General features: G+C 46.5%; 14 non-coding genes across 14 annotated transcripts; 7 read left to right on the forward strand and 7 right to left on the reverse strand.

Annotated features, from left to right (window-relative positions):
- Positions 1–538: 538 nt before the first annotated feature.
- trnag-ucc (transfer RNA glycine (anticodon UCC)) lies at positions 539–610 on the reverse strand. Its single transcript has one exon. It is a non-coding gene; the product is annotated as a tRNA-Gly (tRNA).
- Positions 611–1260: 650 nt separating this feature from the next.
- On the forward strand, positions 1261–1402 carry LOC148810486 (U4 spliceosomal RNA). The gene has a single exon (XR_016086723.1). It is a non-coding gene; the product is annotated as a U4 spliceosomal RNA (small nuclear RNA).
- A 1379-nt stretch (positions 1403–2781) lies between these two features.
- trnag-ucc (transfer RNA glycine (anticodon UCC)) lies at positions 2782–2853 on the reverse strand. The gene has a single exon. It is a non-coding gene; the product is annotated as a tRNA-Gly (tRNA).
- A 650-nt stretch (positions 2854–3503) lies between these two features.
- On the forward strand, positions 3504–3645 carry LOC148810488 (U4 spliceosomal RNA). Its single transcript, XR_016086628.1, has one exon. It is a non-coding gene; the product is annotated as a U4 spliceosomal RNA (small nuclear RNA).
- A 1382-nt stretch (positions 3646–5027) lies between these two features.
- trnag-ucc (transfer RNA glycine (anticodon UCC)) lies at positions 5028–5099 on the reverse strand. Its single transcript has one exon. It is a non-coding gene; the product is annotated as a tRNA-Gly (tRNA).
- Positions 5100–5749: 650 nt separating this feature from the next.
- On the forward strand, positions 5750–5891 carry LOC148810490 (U4 spliceosomal RNA). The gene has a single exon (XR_016086687.1). It is a non-coding gene; the product is annotated as a U4 spliceosomal RNA (small nuclear RNA).
- A 1377-nt stretch (positions 5892–7268) lies between these two features.
- On the reverse strand, positions 7269–7340 carry trnag-ucc (transfer RNA glycine (anticodon UCC)). Its single transcript has one exon. It is a non-coding gene; the product is annotated as a tRNA-Gly (tRNA).
- A 650-nt stretch (positions 7341–7990) lies between these two features.
- On the forward strand, positions 7991–8132 carry LOC148810492 (U4 spliceosomal RNA). Its single transcript, XR_016086688.1, has one exon. It is a non-coding gene; the product is annotated as a U4 spliceosomal RNA (small nuclear RNA).
- Positions 8133–9509: 1377 nt separating this feature from the next.
- Positions 9510–9581, reverse strand: trnag-ucc (transfer RNA glycine (anticodon UCC)). Its single transcript has one exon. It is a non-coding gene; the product is annotated as a tRNA-Gly (tRNA).
- A 650-nt stretch (positions 9582–10231) lies between these two features.
- Positions 10232–10373, forward strand: LOC148810494 (U4 spliceosomal RNA). Its single transcript, XR_016086689.1, has one exon. It is a non-coding gene; the product is annotated as a U4 spliceosomal RNA (small nuclear RNA).
- A 1377-nt stretch (positions 10374–11750) lies between these two features.
- On the reverse strand, positions 11751–11822 carry trnag-ucc (transfer RNA glycine (anticodon UCC)). The gene has a single exon. It is a non-coding gene; the product is annotated as a tRNA-Gly (tRNA).
- Positions 11823–12472: 650 nt separating this feature from the next.
- On the forward strand, positions 12473–12614 carry LOC148810496 (U4 spliceosomal RNA). The gene has a single exon (XR_016086768.1). It is a non-coding gene; the product is annotated as a U4 spliceosomal RNA (small nuclear RNA).
- Positions 12615–13990: 1376 nt separating this feature from the next.
- Positions 13991–14062, reverse strand: trnag-ucc (transfer RNA glycine (anticodon UCC)). Its single transcript has one exon. It is a non-coding gene; the product is annotated as a tRNA-Gly (tRNA).
- Positions 14063–14712: 650 nt separating this feature from the next.
- LOC148810498 (U4 spliceosomal RNA) lies at positions 14713–14854 on the forward strand. Its single transcript, XR_016086690.1, has one exon. It is a non-coding gene; the product is annotated as a U4 spliceosomal RNA (small nuclear RNA).
- Positions 14855–15944: the final 1090 nt, after the last annotated feature.

The following is a 15944-nucleotide window of genomic DNA, read 5'->3' on the forward strand; positions in this document are numbered from 1 at the left end:
CATAAGAAATCATTTGTCCCCGTTCAAAAGAGATTGTGCGATGTCCTGCAGCGTTCGCAAGGCAAACCTTTGACAGTTTGAAAAGAGGAATTTATTCTGCTTCCTCTTCTTGCAGTAGTTACAAAGTCGAACGTCTTTACACGATCTGCTGCAGTTTTCAGTGGGCGGGCTTTGTCAAGTGGCTTGGAAAAAGGCACTGTGTTTCGGCTCGGGAAACACCCTGCATGTTTTCTGTGTGTATAGCTGTCTTTTAACGCATACAGAACTCATTCGAAATCATTGATTTCTCCAATTAACAGGGGCCCTTTTTGAACCTGCGAGAAGCATTCTTTTAATGAAACAGATTTACTCCGGGGTAAGGCAGCATGATATTGAGAGTTTCTCAAGTTTTCAGCACCCATATCGGACTGCGTGTATGCAGACATCGCAAAGAATCCCCTGTAAGATTCTCCCCCAATTCATTTGTGCAACCTCTTTCAAAAAAGGCTTTGCTGGTCACATTTTTAGGTTCATAAGAGAAGTTACAGACACTCGGCGCTGCGTTGGCCGGGAATCGAACGCGGGTCAACTGCTTGGAAGGCAGCTATGCTCACCACTATACCACCAACGCACAGCTGCTGAAGCCCTGCAGGACACCACCAGATAATGCTCACGATATCGGACGCTGTCTCCGGGACGTGCTGATTCCACACATCCTGAACAAATCATGATATTGTTAGTTACTGTAGCTAGACGTTCAAATGAGTTTCATGGCCAGATGGACTGTTTCCTCCAGCGGTATAGTATTGCAGTGAGACAGCACGATGCCTGCAAGACTATGTCACGCTAAACGCCACAGATTGTGTTTGTCCGTTCGTGTCAGTCGTCCTGCAGCTACGGGAAGTGGGACACAGACATGCTGCAATGCTTTCAGGGCGTTATGATTTGTTTGTGCAACATCCGAGAAGAGTACTTGTGGCTTGAATGTGAACTGTACGTGGCCGCCCCCTTTCCTCTGTAGTGCATGATTTCCTCCCGGCATGCCCTTCGTCATTGTTCTGTCATCTTGTATTTAAAGGGTTGTATTTCTGCTGCTGAAAATAAGCAACGGTTTTCTCACAACGCCCTTTGTTCCCAACGGAGACCTTGTCTGTCATGAAATTCTTCAAAACCTCGAGCTATAAGAAGAAGACGACAAATATGAAGCGTTACAGCAACGACATGTCATGAGACGATTGATAACGATTTCCATAGGATCCCCGCGGTTGCCTGGCAACCGTCAGCTTTGCGCAGTGGCAGTATCGTAGCCTGTGAGGTTTAGCCGAGGCGCGATTATTGCTAGTTGAAAACTTTTCCCAATACCACGCTTCCGCCGGTTTGCAATACAATCGGCGAAAGCAATTTTTGACAGTCTAGTCAGAGACTGAGCAAGGTGTTTAAAGACAGATTTTCTCATGATGACATCATGGTAGAAAGAAATGAACTTGTTTCTTCTCGACAGAAACGCTCTTTAGCTCTTTCAGCGTTATGCAGGGAACAGATCTGTCGAGAACACTTTTGAGTCAGCGCGAAACGCCGTGTTCTGTCAATTTGATTTCATATTGCTCGTAGCGGCGCCCGGCTTTTGTCTGTCAAACGCTAGGTTGCGCTTCTTCATGCTGCATCGTCGCATGAGTGGAGCTTTTTAAACGTCTGTACTTACTGCGCCCCATATAAAAAATCATTTGTCCCCGTTCAAAAGAGATTGTGCGATGTCCTGCAGCGTTCGCAAAGCAAACCTTTGACAGTTTGAAAAGAGGAATTTATTCTGCTTCCTGTGCTTGCAGTAGTTACAAAGTTGAACGTCTTTACACGATCTGCTGCAGTTTTCAGTGGGCGGGCTTTGTCAAAGTCGTGGAAAAACGGACTGTGTTTCGGCTCGGGAAACATCCTGCATGTTTTCTGTGTGTATAGCTGTCTTTTAACGCATACAGAATTCATTCGAAATCATTGATTTCTCCAATTACCAGGGGGCCTTATTGAACCTGCGAGAAGCATTCTTTTAATGAAACAGATTTACTCCGGGGAAAGGCAGCATGATATTGAGAGTTGCTCAAGCTTTCAGCACCCGTATCGGACTGCGTGTAAGCAGACATCGCTCAGAATGCCCTTTAAGATTCTCGTAGCGGCGCCCGGCTTTTGTCTGTCAAATGCTAGGTTGCGCTTCTTCGTGCTGCATCGCCGGCATGAGTGGAGCTTTTAAAACGTCTGTTCTTACTGCGCCCCATAAGAAATCATTTGTCCCCGTTCAAAAGAGATTGTGCGATGTCCTGCAGCGTTCGCAAGGCAAACCTTTGACAGTTTGAAAAGAGGAATTTATTCTGCTTCCTGTTCTTGCAGTAGTTACAAAGTCGAACGTCTTTACACGATCTGCTGCAGTTTTCAGTGGGCGGGCTTTGTCAAATGGCTTGGAAAAAGGCACTGTGTTTCGGCTCGGGAAACACCCTGCATGTTTTCTGTGTGTATAGCTGTCTTTTAACGCATACAGAACTCATTCGAAATCATTGATTTCTCCAATTAACAGGGGCCCTTTTTGAACCTGCGAGAAGCATTCTTTTAATGAAACAGATTTACTCCGGGGTAAGGCAGCATGATATTGAGAGTTTCTCAAGTTTTCAGCACCCATATCGGACTGCGTGTATGCAGACATCGCAAAGAATCCCCTGTAAGATTCTCCCCCAATTCATTTGTGCAACCTCTTTCAAAAAAGGCTTTGCTGGTCACATTTTTAGGTTCATAAGAGAAGTTACAGACACTCGGCGCTGCGTTGGCCGGGAATCGAACCCGGGTCAACTGCTTGGAAGGCAGCTATGCTCACCACTATACCACCAACGCACAGCTGCTGGAGCCGTGCAGGACACCACCAGATAATGCTCACGATATCGGACGCTGTCTCCGGGACGTGCTGATTCCACACATCGTGAACAAATCATGATATTGTTAGTTACTGTAGCTAGACGTTCAAATGAGTTTCATGGCCAGATGGACTGTTTCCTCCAGCGGTATAGTATTGCAGTGAGACAGCACGATACCTGCAAGACTATGTCACGCTAAACGCCACAGATTGTGTTTGACCGTTCGTGTCAGTCGTCCTGCAGCTACGGGAAGTGGGACACAGACATGCTGCAATGCTTTCAGGGCGTTATGATTTGTTTGTGCAACATCCGAGAAGAGTACTTGTGGCTTGAATGTGAACTGTACGTGGCCGCCCCCTTTTCTCTGTAGTGCATGATTTCCTCCCGGCATGCCCTTCGTCATTGTTCTGTCATCTTGTATTTAAAGGGTTGTATTTCTGCTGCTGAAAATAAGCAACGGTTTTCTCACAACGCCCTTTGTTCCCAACGGAGACCTTGTCTGTCATGAAATTCTTCAAAACCTCGAGCTATAAGAAGAAGACGTCAAATATGAAGCGTTACAGCAACGACATGCCATGAGACGATTGATAACGATTTCCATAGGATCCCCGCGGTTGCCTGGCAACCGTCAGCTTTGCGCAGTGGCAGTATCGTAGCCTGTGAGGTTTAGCCGAGGCGCGATTATTGCTAGTTGAAAACTTTTCCCAATACCCCGCTTCCGCCGGTTTGCAATACAATCGGCGAAAGCAATTTTTGACAGTCTCGTCAGAGACTGAGCAAGGTGTTTAAAGACAGATTTTGTCATGGTGACATCATGGTAGAAAGAAACGAACTTGTTTCTTGTCGACAGAAACGCTCTTTAGCTCTTTCAGCGTTATGCAGGGAACAGATCTGTCGAGAACACTTTTGAGTCAGCGCGAAACGCCGTGTTCTGTCAGTTTGATTTCATATTGCTCGTAGCGGCGCCCGGCTTTTGTCTGTCAAACGCTAGGTTGCGCTTCTTCATGCTGCATCGTCGCATGAGTGGAGCTTTTTAAACGTCTGTACTTACTGCGCCCCATAAGAAATCATTTGTCCCCGTTCAAAAGAGATTGTGCGATGTCCTGCAGCGTTCGCAAAGCAAACCTTTGACAGTTTGAAAAGAGGAATTTATTCTGCTTCCTGTGCTTGCAGTAGTTACAAAGTTGAACGTCTTTACACGATCTGCTGCAGTTTTCAGTGGGCGGGCTTTGTCAAAGTCGTGGAAAAACGCACTGTGTTTCGGCTCGGGAAACATCCTGCATGTTTTCTGTGTGTATAGCTGTCTTTTAACGCATACAGAATTCATTCGAAATCATTGATTTCTCCAATTACCAGGGGGCCTTATTGAACCTGCGAGAAGCATTCTTTTAATGAAACAGATTTACTGCGGGGAAAGGCAGCATGATATTGAGAGTTGCTCAAGCTTTCAGCACCCGTATCGGACTGCGTGTAAGCAGACATCGCTCAGAATGCCCTTTAAGATTCTCGTAGCGGCGCCCGGCTTTTGTCTGTCAAATGCTAGGTTGCGCTTCTTCGTGCTGCATCGCCGGCATGAGTGGAGCTTTTAAAACGTCTGTTCTTACTGCGCCCCATAAGAAATCATTTGTCCCCGTTCAAAAGAGATTGTGCGATGTCCTGCAGCGTTCGCAAGGCAAACCTTTGACAGTTTGAAAAGAGGAATTTATTCTGCTTCCTGTTCTTGCAGTAGTTACAAAGTCGAACGTCTTTACACGATCTGCTGCAGTTTTCAGTGGGCGGGCTTTGTCAAATGGCTTGGAAAAAGGCACTGTGTTTCGGCTCGGGAAACACCCTGCATGCTTTCTGTGTGTATAGCTGTCTTTTAACGCATACAGAACTCATTCGAAATCATTGATTTCTCCAATTAACAGGGGCCCTTTTTGAACCTGCGAGAAGCTGTCTTTCAATGTAACAGATTTATTCCGGGGAAAGGCAGCATGATATTGAGAGTTTCTCAAGTTTTCAGCACCCATATCGGACTGCGTGTATGCAGACATCGCAAAGAATCCCCTGTAAGTTTCTCCCCCAATTCATTTGTGCAACCTCTTTCAAAAAAGGGTTTGCTTTGCTGGTCACATTTTTAGGTTCATAAGAGAAGTTACAGACACTCGGCGCTGCGTTGGCCGGGTATCGAACGCGGGTCAACTGCTTGGAAGGCAGCTATGCTCACCACTATACCACCAACGCACAGCTGCTGGAGCCCTGCAGGACACCACCAGATAATGCTCACGATATCGGACGCTGTCTCCGGGACGTGCTGATTCCACACATCGTGAACAAATCATGATATTGTTAGTTACTGTAGCTAGACGTTCAAATGAGTTTCATGGCCAGATGGACTGTTTCCTCCAGCGGTATAGTATTGCAGTGAGACAGCACGATGCCTGCAAGACTATGTCACGCTAAACGCCACAGATTGTGTTTGTCCGTTCGTGTCAGTCGTCCTGCAGCTACGGGAAGTGGGACACAGACATGCTGCAATGCTTTCAGGGCGTTATGATTTGTTTGTGCAACATCCGAGAAGAGTACTTGTGGCTTGAATGTGAACTGTACGTGGCCGCCCCCTTTCCTCTGTAGTGCATGATTTCCTCCCGGCATGCCCTTCGTCATTGTTCTGTCATCTTGTATTTAAAGGGTTGTATTTCTGCTGCTGAAAATAAGCAACGGTTTTCTCACAACGCCCTTTGTTCCCAACGGAGACCTTGTCTGTCATGAAATTCTTCAAAACCTCGAGCTATAAGAAGAAGACGACAAATATGAAGCGTTACAGCAACGACATGCCATGAGACGATTGATAACGATATCCATAGGATCCCCGCGGTTGCCTGGCAACCGTCAACTTTGCGCAGTGGCAGTATCGTAGCCTGTGAGGTTTAGCCGAGGCGCGATTATTGCTAGTTGAAAACTTTTCCCAATACCCCGCTTCCGCCGGTTTGCAATACAATCGGCGAAAGCAATTTTTGACAGTCTCGTCAGAGACTGAGCAAGGTGTTTAAAGACAGATTTTGTCATGGTGACATCATGGTAGAAAGAAATGAACTTGTTTCTTCTCGACAGAAACGCTCTTTAGCTCTTTCAGCGTTATGCAGGGAACAGATCTGTCGAGAACACTTTTGAGTCAGCGCGAAACGCCGTGTTCTGTCAGTTTGATTTCATATTGCTCGTAGCGGCGCCCGGCTTTTGTCTGTCAAACGCTAGGTTGCGCTTCTTCATGCTGCATCGTCGCATGAGTGGAGCTTTTTAAACGTCTGTACTTTCTGCGCCCCATAAGAAATCATTTGTCCCCGTTCAAAAGAGATTGTGCGATGTCCTGCAGCGTTCGCAAGGCAAACCTTTGACAGTTTGAAAAGAGGAATTTATTCTGCTTCCTGTGCTTGCAGTAGTTACAAAGTCGAACGTCTTTACACGATCTGCTGCAGTTTTCAGTGGGCGGGCTTTGTCAAAGTCGTGGAAAAAGGCACTGTGTTTCGGCTCGGGAAACATCCTGCATGTTTTCTGTGTGTATAGCTGTCTTTTAACGCATACAGAATTCATTCGAAATCATTGATTTCTCCAATTACCAGGGGGCCTTATTGAACCTGCGAGAAGCATTCTTTTAATGAAACAGATTTACTCCGGGGAAAGGCAGCATGATATTGAGAGTTGCTCAAGCTTTCAGCACCCGTATCGGACTGCGTGTAAGCAGACATCGCTCAGAATGCCCTTTAAGATTCTCGTAGCGGCGCCCGGCTTTTGTCTGTCAAATGCTAGGTTGCGCTTCTTCGTGCTGCATCGCCGGCATGAGTGGAGCTTTTAAAACGTCTGTTCTTACTGCGCCCCATAAGAAATCATTTGTCCCCGTTCAAAAGAGATTGTGCGATGTCCTGCAGCGTTCGCAAGGCAAACCTTTGACAGTTTGAAAAGAGGAATTTATTCTGCTTCCTGTTCTTGCAGTAGTTACAAAGTCGAACGTCTTTACACGATCTGCTGCAGTTTTCAGTGGGCGGGCTTTGTCAAATGGCTTGGAAAAAGGCACTGTGTTTCGGCTCGGGAAACACCCTGCATGTTTTCTGTGTGTATAGCTGTCTTTTAACGCATACAGAACTCATTCGAAATCATTGATTTCTCCAATTAACAGGGGCCCTTTTTGAACCTGCGAGAAGCTGTCTTTCAATGTAACAGATTTACTCCGGGGAAAGGCAGCATGATATTGAGAGTTTCTCAAGTTTTCAGCACCCATATCGGACTGCGTGTATGCAGACATCGCAAAGAATCCCCTGTAAGATTCTCCCCCAATTCATTTGTGCAAGCTCTTTCAAAAAAGGCTTTGCTGGTCACATTTTTAGGTTCATAAGAGAAGTTACAGACACTCGGCGCTGCGTTGGCCGGGAATCGAACGCGGGTCAACTGCTTGGAAGGCAGCTATGCTCACCACTATACCACCAACGCACAGCTGCTGAAGCCCTGCAGGACACCACCAGATAATGCTCACGATATCGGACGCTGTCTCCGGGACGTGCTGATTCCACACATCGTGAACAAATCATGATATTGTTAGTTACTGTAGCTAGACGTTCAAATGAGTTTCATGGCCAGATGGACTGTTTCCTCCAGCGGTATAGTATTGCAGTGAGACAGCACGATGCCTGCAAGACTATGTCACGCTAAACGCCACAGATTGTGTTTGTCCGTTCGTGTCAGTCGTCCTGCAGCTACGGGAAGTGGGACACAGACATGCTGCAATGCTTTCAGGGCGTTATGATTTGTTTGTGCAACATCCGAGAAGAGTACTTGTGGCTTGAATGTGAACTGTACGTGGCCGCCCCCTTTCCTCTGTAGTGCATGATTTCCTCCCGGCATGCCCTTCGTCATTGTTCTGTCATCTTGTATTTAAAAGGTTGTATTTCTGCTGCTGAAAATAAGCAACGGTTTTCTCACAACGCCCTTTGTTCCCAACGGAGACCTTGTCTGTCATGAAATTCTTCAAAACCTCGAGCTATAAGAAGAAGACGACAAATATGAAGCGTTACAGCAACGACATGCCATGAGACGATTGATAACGATTTCCATAGGATCCCCGCGGTTGCCTGGCAACCGTCAACTTTGCGCAGTGGCAGTATCGTAGCCTGTGAGGTTTAGCCGAGGCGCGATTATTGCTAGTTGAAAACTTTTCCCAATACCCCGCTTCCGCCGGTTTGCAATACAATCGGCGAAAGCAATTTTTGACAGTCTCGTCAGAGACTGAGCAAGGTGTTTAAAGACAGATTTTGTCATGGTGACATCATGGTAGAAAGAAATGAACTTGTTTCTTCTCGACAGAAACGCTCTTTAGCTCTTTCAGCGTTATGCAGGGAACAGATCTGTCGAGAACACTTTTGAGTCAGCGCGAAACGCCGTGTTCTGTCAGTTTGATTTCATATTGCTCGTAGCGGCGCCCGGCTTTTGTCTGTCAAACGCTAGGTTGCGCTTCTTCATGCTGCATCGTCGCATGAGTGGAGCTTTTTAAACGTCTGTACTTACTGCGCCCCATAAGAAATCATTTGTCCCCGTTCAAAAGAGATTGTGCGATGTCCTGCAGCGTTCGAAAAGCAAACCTTTGACAGTTTGAAAAGAGGAATTTATTCTGCTTCCTGTGCTTGCAGTAGTTACAAAGTTGAACGTCTTTACACGATCTGCTGCAGTTTTCAGTGGGCGAGCTTTGTCAAAGTCGTGGAAAAACGCACTGTGTTTCGGCTCGGGAAACATCCTGCATGTTTTCTGTGTGTATAGCTGTCTTTTAACGCATACAGAATTCATTCGAAATCATTGATTTCTCCAATTACCAGGGGGCCTTATTGAACCTGCGAGAAGCATTCTTTTAATGAAACAGATTTACTGCGGGGAAAGGCAGCATGATATTGAGAGTTGCTCAAGCTTTCAGCACCCGTATCGGACTGCGTGTAAGCAGACATCGCTCAGAATGCCCTTTAAGATTCTCGTAGCGGCGCCCGGCTTTTGTCTGTCAAATGCTAGGTTGCGCTTCTTCGTGCTGCATCGCCGGCATGAGTGGAGCTTTTAAAACGTCTGTTCTTACTGCGCCCCATAAGAAATCATTTGTCCCCGTTCAAAAGAGATTGTGCGATGTCCTGCAGCGTTCGCAAGGCAAACCTTTGACAGTTTGAAAAGAGGAATTTATTCTGCTTCCTGTTCTTGCAGTAGTTACAAAGTCGAACGTCTTTACACGATCTGCTGCAGTTTTCAGTGGGCGGGCTTTGTCAAATGGCTTGGAAAAAGGCACTGTGTTTCGGCTCGGGAAACACCCTGCATGTTTTCTGTGTGTATAGCTGTCTTTTAACGCATACAGAACTCATTCGAAATCATTGATTTCTCCAATTAACAGGGGCCCTTTTTGAACCTGCGAGAAGCTGTCTTTCAATGTAACAGATTTACTCCGGGGAAAGGCAGCATGATATTGAGAGTTTCTCAAGTTTTCAGCACCCATATCGGACTGCGTGTATGCAGACATCGCAAAGAATCCCCTGTAAGATTCTCCCCCAATTCATTTGTGCAACCTCTTTCAAAAAAGGCTTTGCTGGTCACATTTTTAGGTTCATAAGAGAAGTTACAGACACTCGGCGCTGCGTTGGCCGGGAATCGAACGCGGGTCAACTGCTTGGAAGGCAGCTATGCTCACCACTATACCACCAACGCACAGCTGCTGGAGCCCTGCAGGACACCACCAGATAATGCTCACGATATCGGACGCTGTCTCCGGGACGTGCTGATTCCACACATCGTGAACAAATCATGATATTGTTAGTTACTGTAGCTAGACGTTCAAATGAGTTTCATGGCCAGATGGACTGTTTCCTCCAGCGGTATAGTATTGCAGTGAGACAGCACGATGCCTGCAAGACTATGTCACGCTAAACGCCACAGATTGTGTTTGTCCGTTCGTGTCAGTCGTCCTGCAGCTACGGGAAGTGGGACACAGACATGCTGCAATGCTTTCAGGGCGTTATGATTTGTTTGTGCAACATCCGAGAAGAGTACTTGTGGCTTGAATGTGAACTGTACGTGGCCGCCCCCTTTCCTCTGTAGTGCATGATTTCCTCCCGGCATGCCCTTCGTCATTGTTCTGTCATCTTGTATTTAAAAGGTTGTATTTCTGCTGCTGAAAATAAGCAACGGTTTTCTCACAACGCCCTTTGTTCCCAACGGAGACCTTGTCTGTCATGAAATTCTTCAAAACCTCGAGCTATAAGAAGAAGACGACAAATATGAAGCGTTACAGCAACAACATGCCATGAGACGATTGATAACGATTTCCATAGGATCCCCGCGGTTGCCTGGCAACCGTCAACTTTGCGCAGTGGCAGTATCGTAGCCTGTGAGGTTTAGCCGAGGCGCGATTATTGCTAGTTGAAAACTTTTCCCAATACCCCGCTTCCGCCGGTTTGCAATACAATCGGCGAAAGCAATTTTTGACAGTCTCGTCAGAGACTGAGCAAGGTGTTTAAAGACAGATTTTGTCATGGTGACATCATGGTAGAAAGAAATGAACTTGTTTCTTCTCGACAGAAACGCTCTTTAGCTCTTTCAGCGTTATGCAGGGAACAGATCTGTCGAGAACACTTTTGAGTCAGCGCGAAACGCCGTGTTCTGTCAGTTTGATTTCATATTGCTCGTAGCGGCGCCCGGCTTTTGTCTGTCAAACGCTAGGTTGCGCTTCTTCATGCTGCATCGTCGCATGAGTGGAGCTTTTTAAACGTCTGTACTTACTGCGCCCCATAAGAAATCATTTGTCCCCGTTCAAAAGAGATTGTGCGATGTCCTGCAGCGTTCGCAAAGCAAACCTTTGACAGTTTGAAAAGAGGAATTTATTCTGCTTCCTGTGCTTGCAGTAGTTACAAAGTTGAACGTCTTTACACGATCTGCTGCAGTTTTCAGTGGGCGAGCTTTGTCAAAGTCGTGGAAAAACGCACTGTGTTTCGGCTCGGGAAACATCCTGCATGTTTTCTGTGTGTATAGCTGTCTTTTAACGCATACAGAATTCATTCGAAATCATTGATTTCTCCAATTACCAGGGGGCCTTATTGAACCTGCGAGAAGCATTCTTTTAATGAAACAGATTTACTCCGGGGAAAGGCAGCATGATATTGAGAGTTGCTCAAGCTTTCAGCACCCGTATCGGACTGCGTGTAAGCAGACATCGCTCAGAATGCCCTTTAAGATTCTCGTAGCGGTGCCCGGCTTTTGTCTGTCAAATGCTAGGTTGCGCTTCTTCGTGCTGCATCGCCGGCATGAGTGGAGCTTTTAAAACGTCTGTTCTTACTGCGCCCCATAAGAAATCATTTGTCCCCGTTCAAAAGAGATTGTGCGATGTCCTGCAGCGTTCGCAAGGCAAACCTTTGACAGTTTGAAAAGAGGAATTTATTCTGCTTCCTGTTCTTGCAGTAGTTACAAAGTCGAACGTCTTTACACGATCTGCTGCAGTTTTCAGTGGGCGGGCTTTGTCAAATGGCTTGGAAAAAGGCACTGTGTTTCGGCTCGGGAAACACCCTGCATGTTTTCTGTGTGTATAGCTGTCTTTTAACGCATACAGAACTCATTCGAAATCATTGATTTCTCCAATTAACAGGGGCCCTTTTTGAACCTGCGAGAAGCTGTCTTTCAATGTAACAGATTTACTCCGGGGAAAGGCAGCATGATATTGAGAGTTTCTCAAGTTTTCAGCACCCATATCGGACTGCGTGTATGCAGACATCGCAAAGAATCCCCTGTAAGATTCTCCCCCAATTCATTTGTGCAAGCTCTTTCAAAAAAGGCTTTGCTGGTCACATTTTTAGGTTCATAAGAGAAGTTACAGACACTCGGCGCTGCGTTGGCCGGGAATCGAACGCGGGTCAACTGCTTGGAAGGCAGCTATGCTCACCACTATACCACCAACGCACAGCTGCTGGAGCCCTGCAGGACACCACCAGATAATGCTCACGATATCGGACGCTGTCTCCGGGACGTGCTGATTCCACACATCGTGAACAAATCATGATATTGTTAGTTACTGTAGCTAGACGTTCAAATGAGTTTCATGGCCAGATGGACTGTTTCCTCCAGCGGTATAGTATTGCAGTGAGACAGCACGATGCCTGCAAGACTATGTCACGCTAAACGCCACAGATTGTGTTTGTCCGTTCGTGTCAGTCGTCCTGCAGCTACGGGAAGTGGGACACAGACATGCTGCAATGCTTTCAGGGCGTTATGATTTGTTTGTGCAACATCCGAGAAGAGTACTTGTGGCTTGAATGTGAACTGTACGTGGCCGCCCCCTTTCCTCTGTAGTGCATGATTTCCTCCCGGCATGCCCTTCGTCATTGTTCTGTCATCTTGTATTTAAAAGGTTGTATTTCTGCTGCTGAAAATAAGCAACGGTTTTCTCACAACGCCCTTTGTTCCCAACAGAGACCTTGTCTGTCATGAAATTCTTCAAAACCTCGAGCTATAAGAAGAAGACGACAAATATGAAGCGTTACAGCAACGACATGCCATGAGACGATTGATAACGATTTCCATAGGATCCCCGCGGTTGCCTGGCAACCGTCAACTTTGCGCAGGGGCAGTATCGTAGCCTGTGAGGTTTAGCCGAGGCGCGATTATTGCTAGTTGAAAACTTTTCCCAATACCCCGCTTCCGCCGGTTTGCAATACAATCGGCGAAAGCAATTTTTGACAGTCTCGTCAGAGACTGAGCAAGGTGTTTAAAGACAGATTTTGTCATGGTGACATCATGGTAGAAAGAAATGAACTTGTTTCTTCTCGACAGAAACGCTCTTTAGCTCTTTCAGCGTTATGCAGGGAACAGATCTGTCGAGAACACTTTTGAGTCAGCGCGAAACGCCGTGTTCTGTCAGTTTGATTTCATATTGCTCGTAGCGGCGCCCGGCTTTTGTCTGTCAAACGCTAGGTTGCGCTTCTTCATGCTGCATCGTCGCATGAGTGGAGCTTTTTAAACGTCTGTACTTACTGCGCCCCATAAGAAATCATTTGTCCCCGTTCAAAAGAGATTGTGCGATGTCCTGCAGCGTTCGCAAAGCAAACCTTTGACAGTTTGAAAAGAGGAATTTATTCTGCTTCCTGTGCTTGCAGTAGTTACAAAGTTGAACGTCTTTACACGATCTGCTGCAGTTTTCAGTGGGCGAGCTTTGTCAAAGTCGTGGAAAAACGCACTGTGTTTCGGCTCGGGAAACATCCTGCATGTTTTCTGTGTGTATAGCTGTCTTTTAACGCATACAGAATTCATTCGAAATCATTGATTTCTCCAATTACCAGGGGGCCTTATTGAACCTGCGAGAAGCATTCTTTTAATGAAACAGATTTACTGCGGGGAAAGGCAGCATGATATTGAGAGTTGCTCAAGCTTTCAGCACCCGTATCGGACTGCGTGTAAGCAGACATCGCTCAGAATGCCCTTTAAGATTCTCGTAGCGGCGCCCGGCTTTTGTCTGTCAAATGCTAGGTTGCGCTTCTTCGTGCTGCATCGCCGGCATGAGTGGAGCTTTTAAAACGTCTGTTCTTACTGCGCCCCATAAGAAATCATTTGTCCCCGTTCAAAAGAGATTGTGCGATGTCCTGCAGCGTTCGCAAGGCAAACCTTTGACAGTTTGAAAGAGGAATTTATTCTGCTTCCTGTTCTTGCAGTAGTTACAAAGTCGAACGTCTTTACACGATCTGCTGCAGTTTTCAGTGGGCGGGCTTTGTCAAATGGCTTGGAAAAAGGCACTGTGTTTCGGCTCGGGAAACACCCTGCATGTTTTCTGTGTGTATAGCTGTCTTTTAACGCATACAGAACTCATTCGAAATCATTGATTTCTCCAATTAACAGGGGCCCTTTTTGAACCTGCGAGAAGCTGTCTTTCAATGTAACAGATTTACTCCGGGGAAAGGCAGCATGATATTGAGAGTTTCTCAAGTTTTCAGCACCCATATCGGACTGCGTGTATGCAGACATCGCAAAGAATCCCCTGTAAGATTCTCCCCCAATTCATTTGTGCAAGCTCTTTCAAAAAAGGCTTTGCTGGTCACATTTTTAGGTTCATAAGAGAAGTTACAGACACTCGGCGCTGCGTTGGCCGGGAATCGAACGCGGGTCAACTGCTTGGAAGGCAGCTATGCTCACCACTATACCACCAACGCACAGCTGCTGGAGCCCTGCAGGACACCACCAGATAATGCTCACGATATCGGACGCTGTCTCCGGGACGTGCTGATTCCACACATCGTGAACAAATCATGATATTGTTAGTTACTGTAGCTAGACGTTCAAATGAGTTTCATGGCCAGATGGACTGTTTCCTCCAGCGGTATAGTATTGCAGTGAGACAGCACGATGCCTGCAAGACTATGTCACGCTAAACGCCACAGATTGTGTTTGTCCGTTCGTGTCAGTCGTCCTGCAGCTACGGGAAGTGGGACACAGACATGCTGCAATGCTTTCAGGGCGTTATGATTTGTTTGTGCAACATCCGAGAAGAGTACTTGTGGCTTGAATGTGAACTGTACGTGGCCGCCCCCTTTCCTCTGTAGTGCATGATTTCCTCCCGGCATGCCCTTCGTCATTGTTCTGTCATCTTGTATTTAAAAGGTTGTATTTCTGCTGCTGAAAATAAGCAACGGTTTTCTCACAACGCCCTTTGTTCCCAACGGAGACCTTGTCTGTCATGAAATTCTTCAAAACCTCGAGCTATAAGAAGAAGACGACAAATATGAAGCGTTACAGCAACGACATGCCATGAGACGATTGATAACGATTTCCATAGGATCCCCGCGGTTGCCTGGCAACCGTCAACTTTGCGCAGTGGCAGTATCGTAGCCTGTGAGGTTTAGCCGAGGCGCGATTATTGCTAGTTGAAAACTTTTCCCAATACCCCGCTTCCGCCGGTTTGCAATACAATCGGCGAAAGCAATTTTTGACAGTCTCGTCAGAGACTGAGCAAGGTGTTTAAAGACAGATTTTGTCATGGTGACATCATGGTAGAAAGAAATGAACTTGTTTCTTGTCGACAGAAACGCTCTTTAGCTCTTTCAGCGTTATGCAGGGAACAGATCTGTCGAGAACACTTTTGAGTCAGCGCGAAACGCCGTGTTCTGTCAGTTTGATTTCATATTGCTCGTAGCGGCGCCCGGCTTTTGTCTGTCAAACGCTAGGTTGCGCTTCTTCATGCTGCATCGTCGCATGAGTGGAGCTTTTTAAACGTCTGTACTTACTGCGCCCCATAAGAAATCATTTGTCCCCGTTCAAAAGAGATTGTGCGATGTCCTGCAGCGTTCGCAAAGCAAACCTTTGACAGTTTGAAAAGAGGAATTTATTCTGCTTCCTGTGCTTGCAGTAGTTACAAAGTTGAACGTCTTTACACGATCTGCTGCAGTTTTCAGTGGGCGAGCTTTGTCAAAGTCGTGGAAAAACGCACTGTGTTTCGGCTCGGGAAACATCCTGCATGTTTTCTGTGTGTATAGCTGTCTTTTAACGCATACAGAATTCATTCGAAATCATTGATTTCTCCAATTACCAGGGGGCCTTATTGAACCTGCGAGAAGCATTCTTTTAATGAAACAGATTTACTCCGGGGAAAGGCAGCATGATATTGAGAGTTGCTCAAGCTTTCAGCACCCGTATCGGACTGCGTGTAAGCAGACATCGCTCAGAATGCCCTTTAAGATTCTCGTAGCGGCGCCCGGCTTTTGTCTGTCAAATGCTAGGTTGCGCTTCTTCGTGCTGCATCGCCGGCATGAGTGGAGCTTTTAAAACGTCTGTTCTTACTGCGCCCCATAAGAAATCATTTGTCCCCGTTCAAAAGAGATTGTGCGATGTCCTGCAGCGTTCGCAAGGCAAACCTTTGACAGTTTGAAAAGAGGAATTTATTCTGCTTCCTGTTCTTGCAGTAGTTACAAAGTCGAACGTCTTTACAAGATCTGCTGCAGTTTTCAGTGGGCGGGCTTTGTCAAATGGCTTGGAAAAAGGCACTGTGTTTCGGCTCGGGAAACACCCTGCATGTTTTCTGTGTGTATAGCTGTTTTT

The sequence above is a fragment of the Atractosteus spatula genome, assembly GCF_055471065.1.
Source record: "Atractosteus spatula isolate fAtrSpa1 chromosome 26 unlocalized genomic scaffold, fAtrSpa1.hap1 SUPER_26_unloc_1, whole genome shotgun sequence".
In the NCBI taxonomy this organism is placed as follows: domain Eukaryota; kingdom Metazoa; phylum Chordata; class Actinopteri; order Semionotiformes; family Lepisosteidae; genus Atractosteus; species Atractosteus spatula.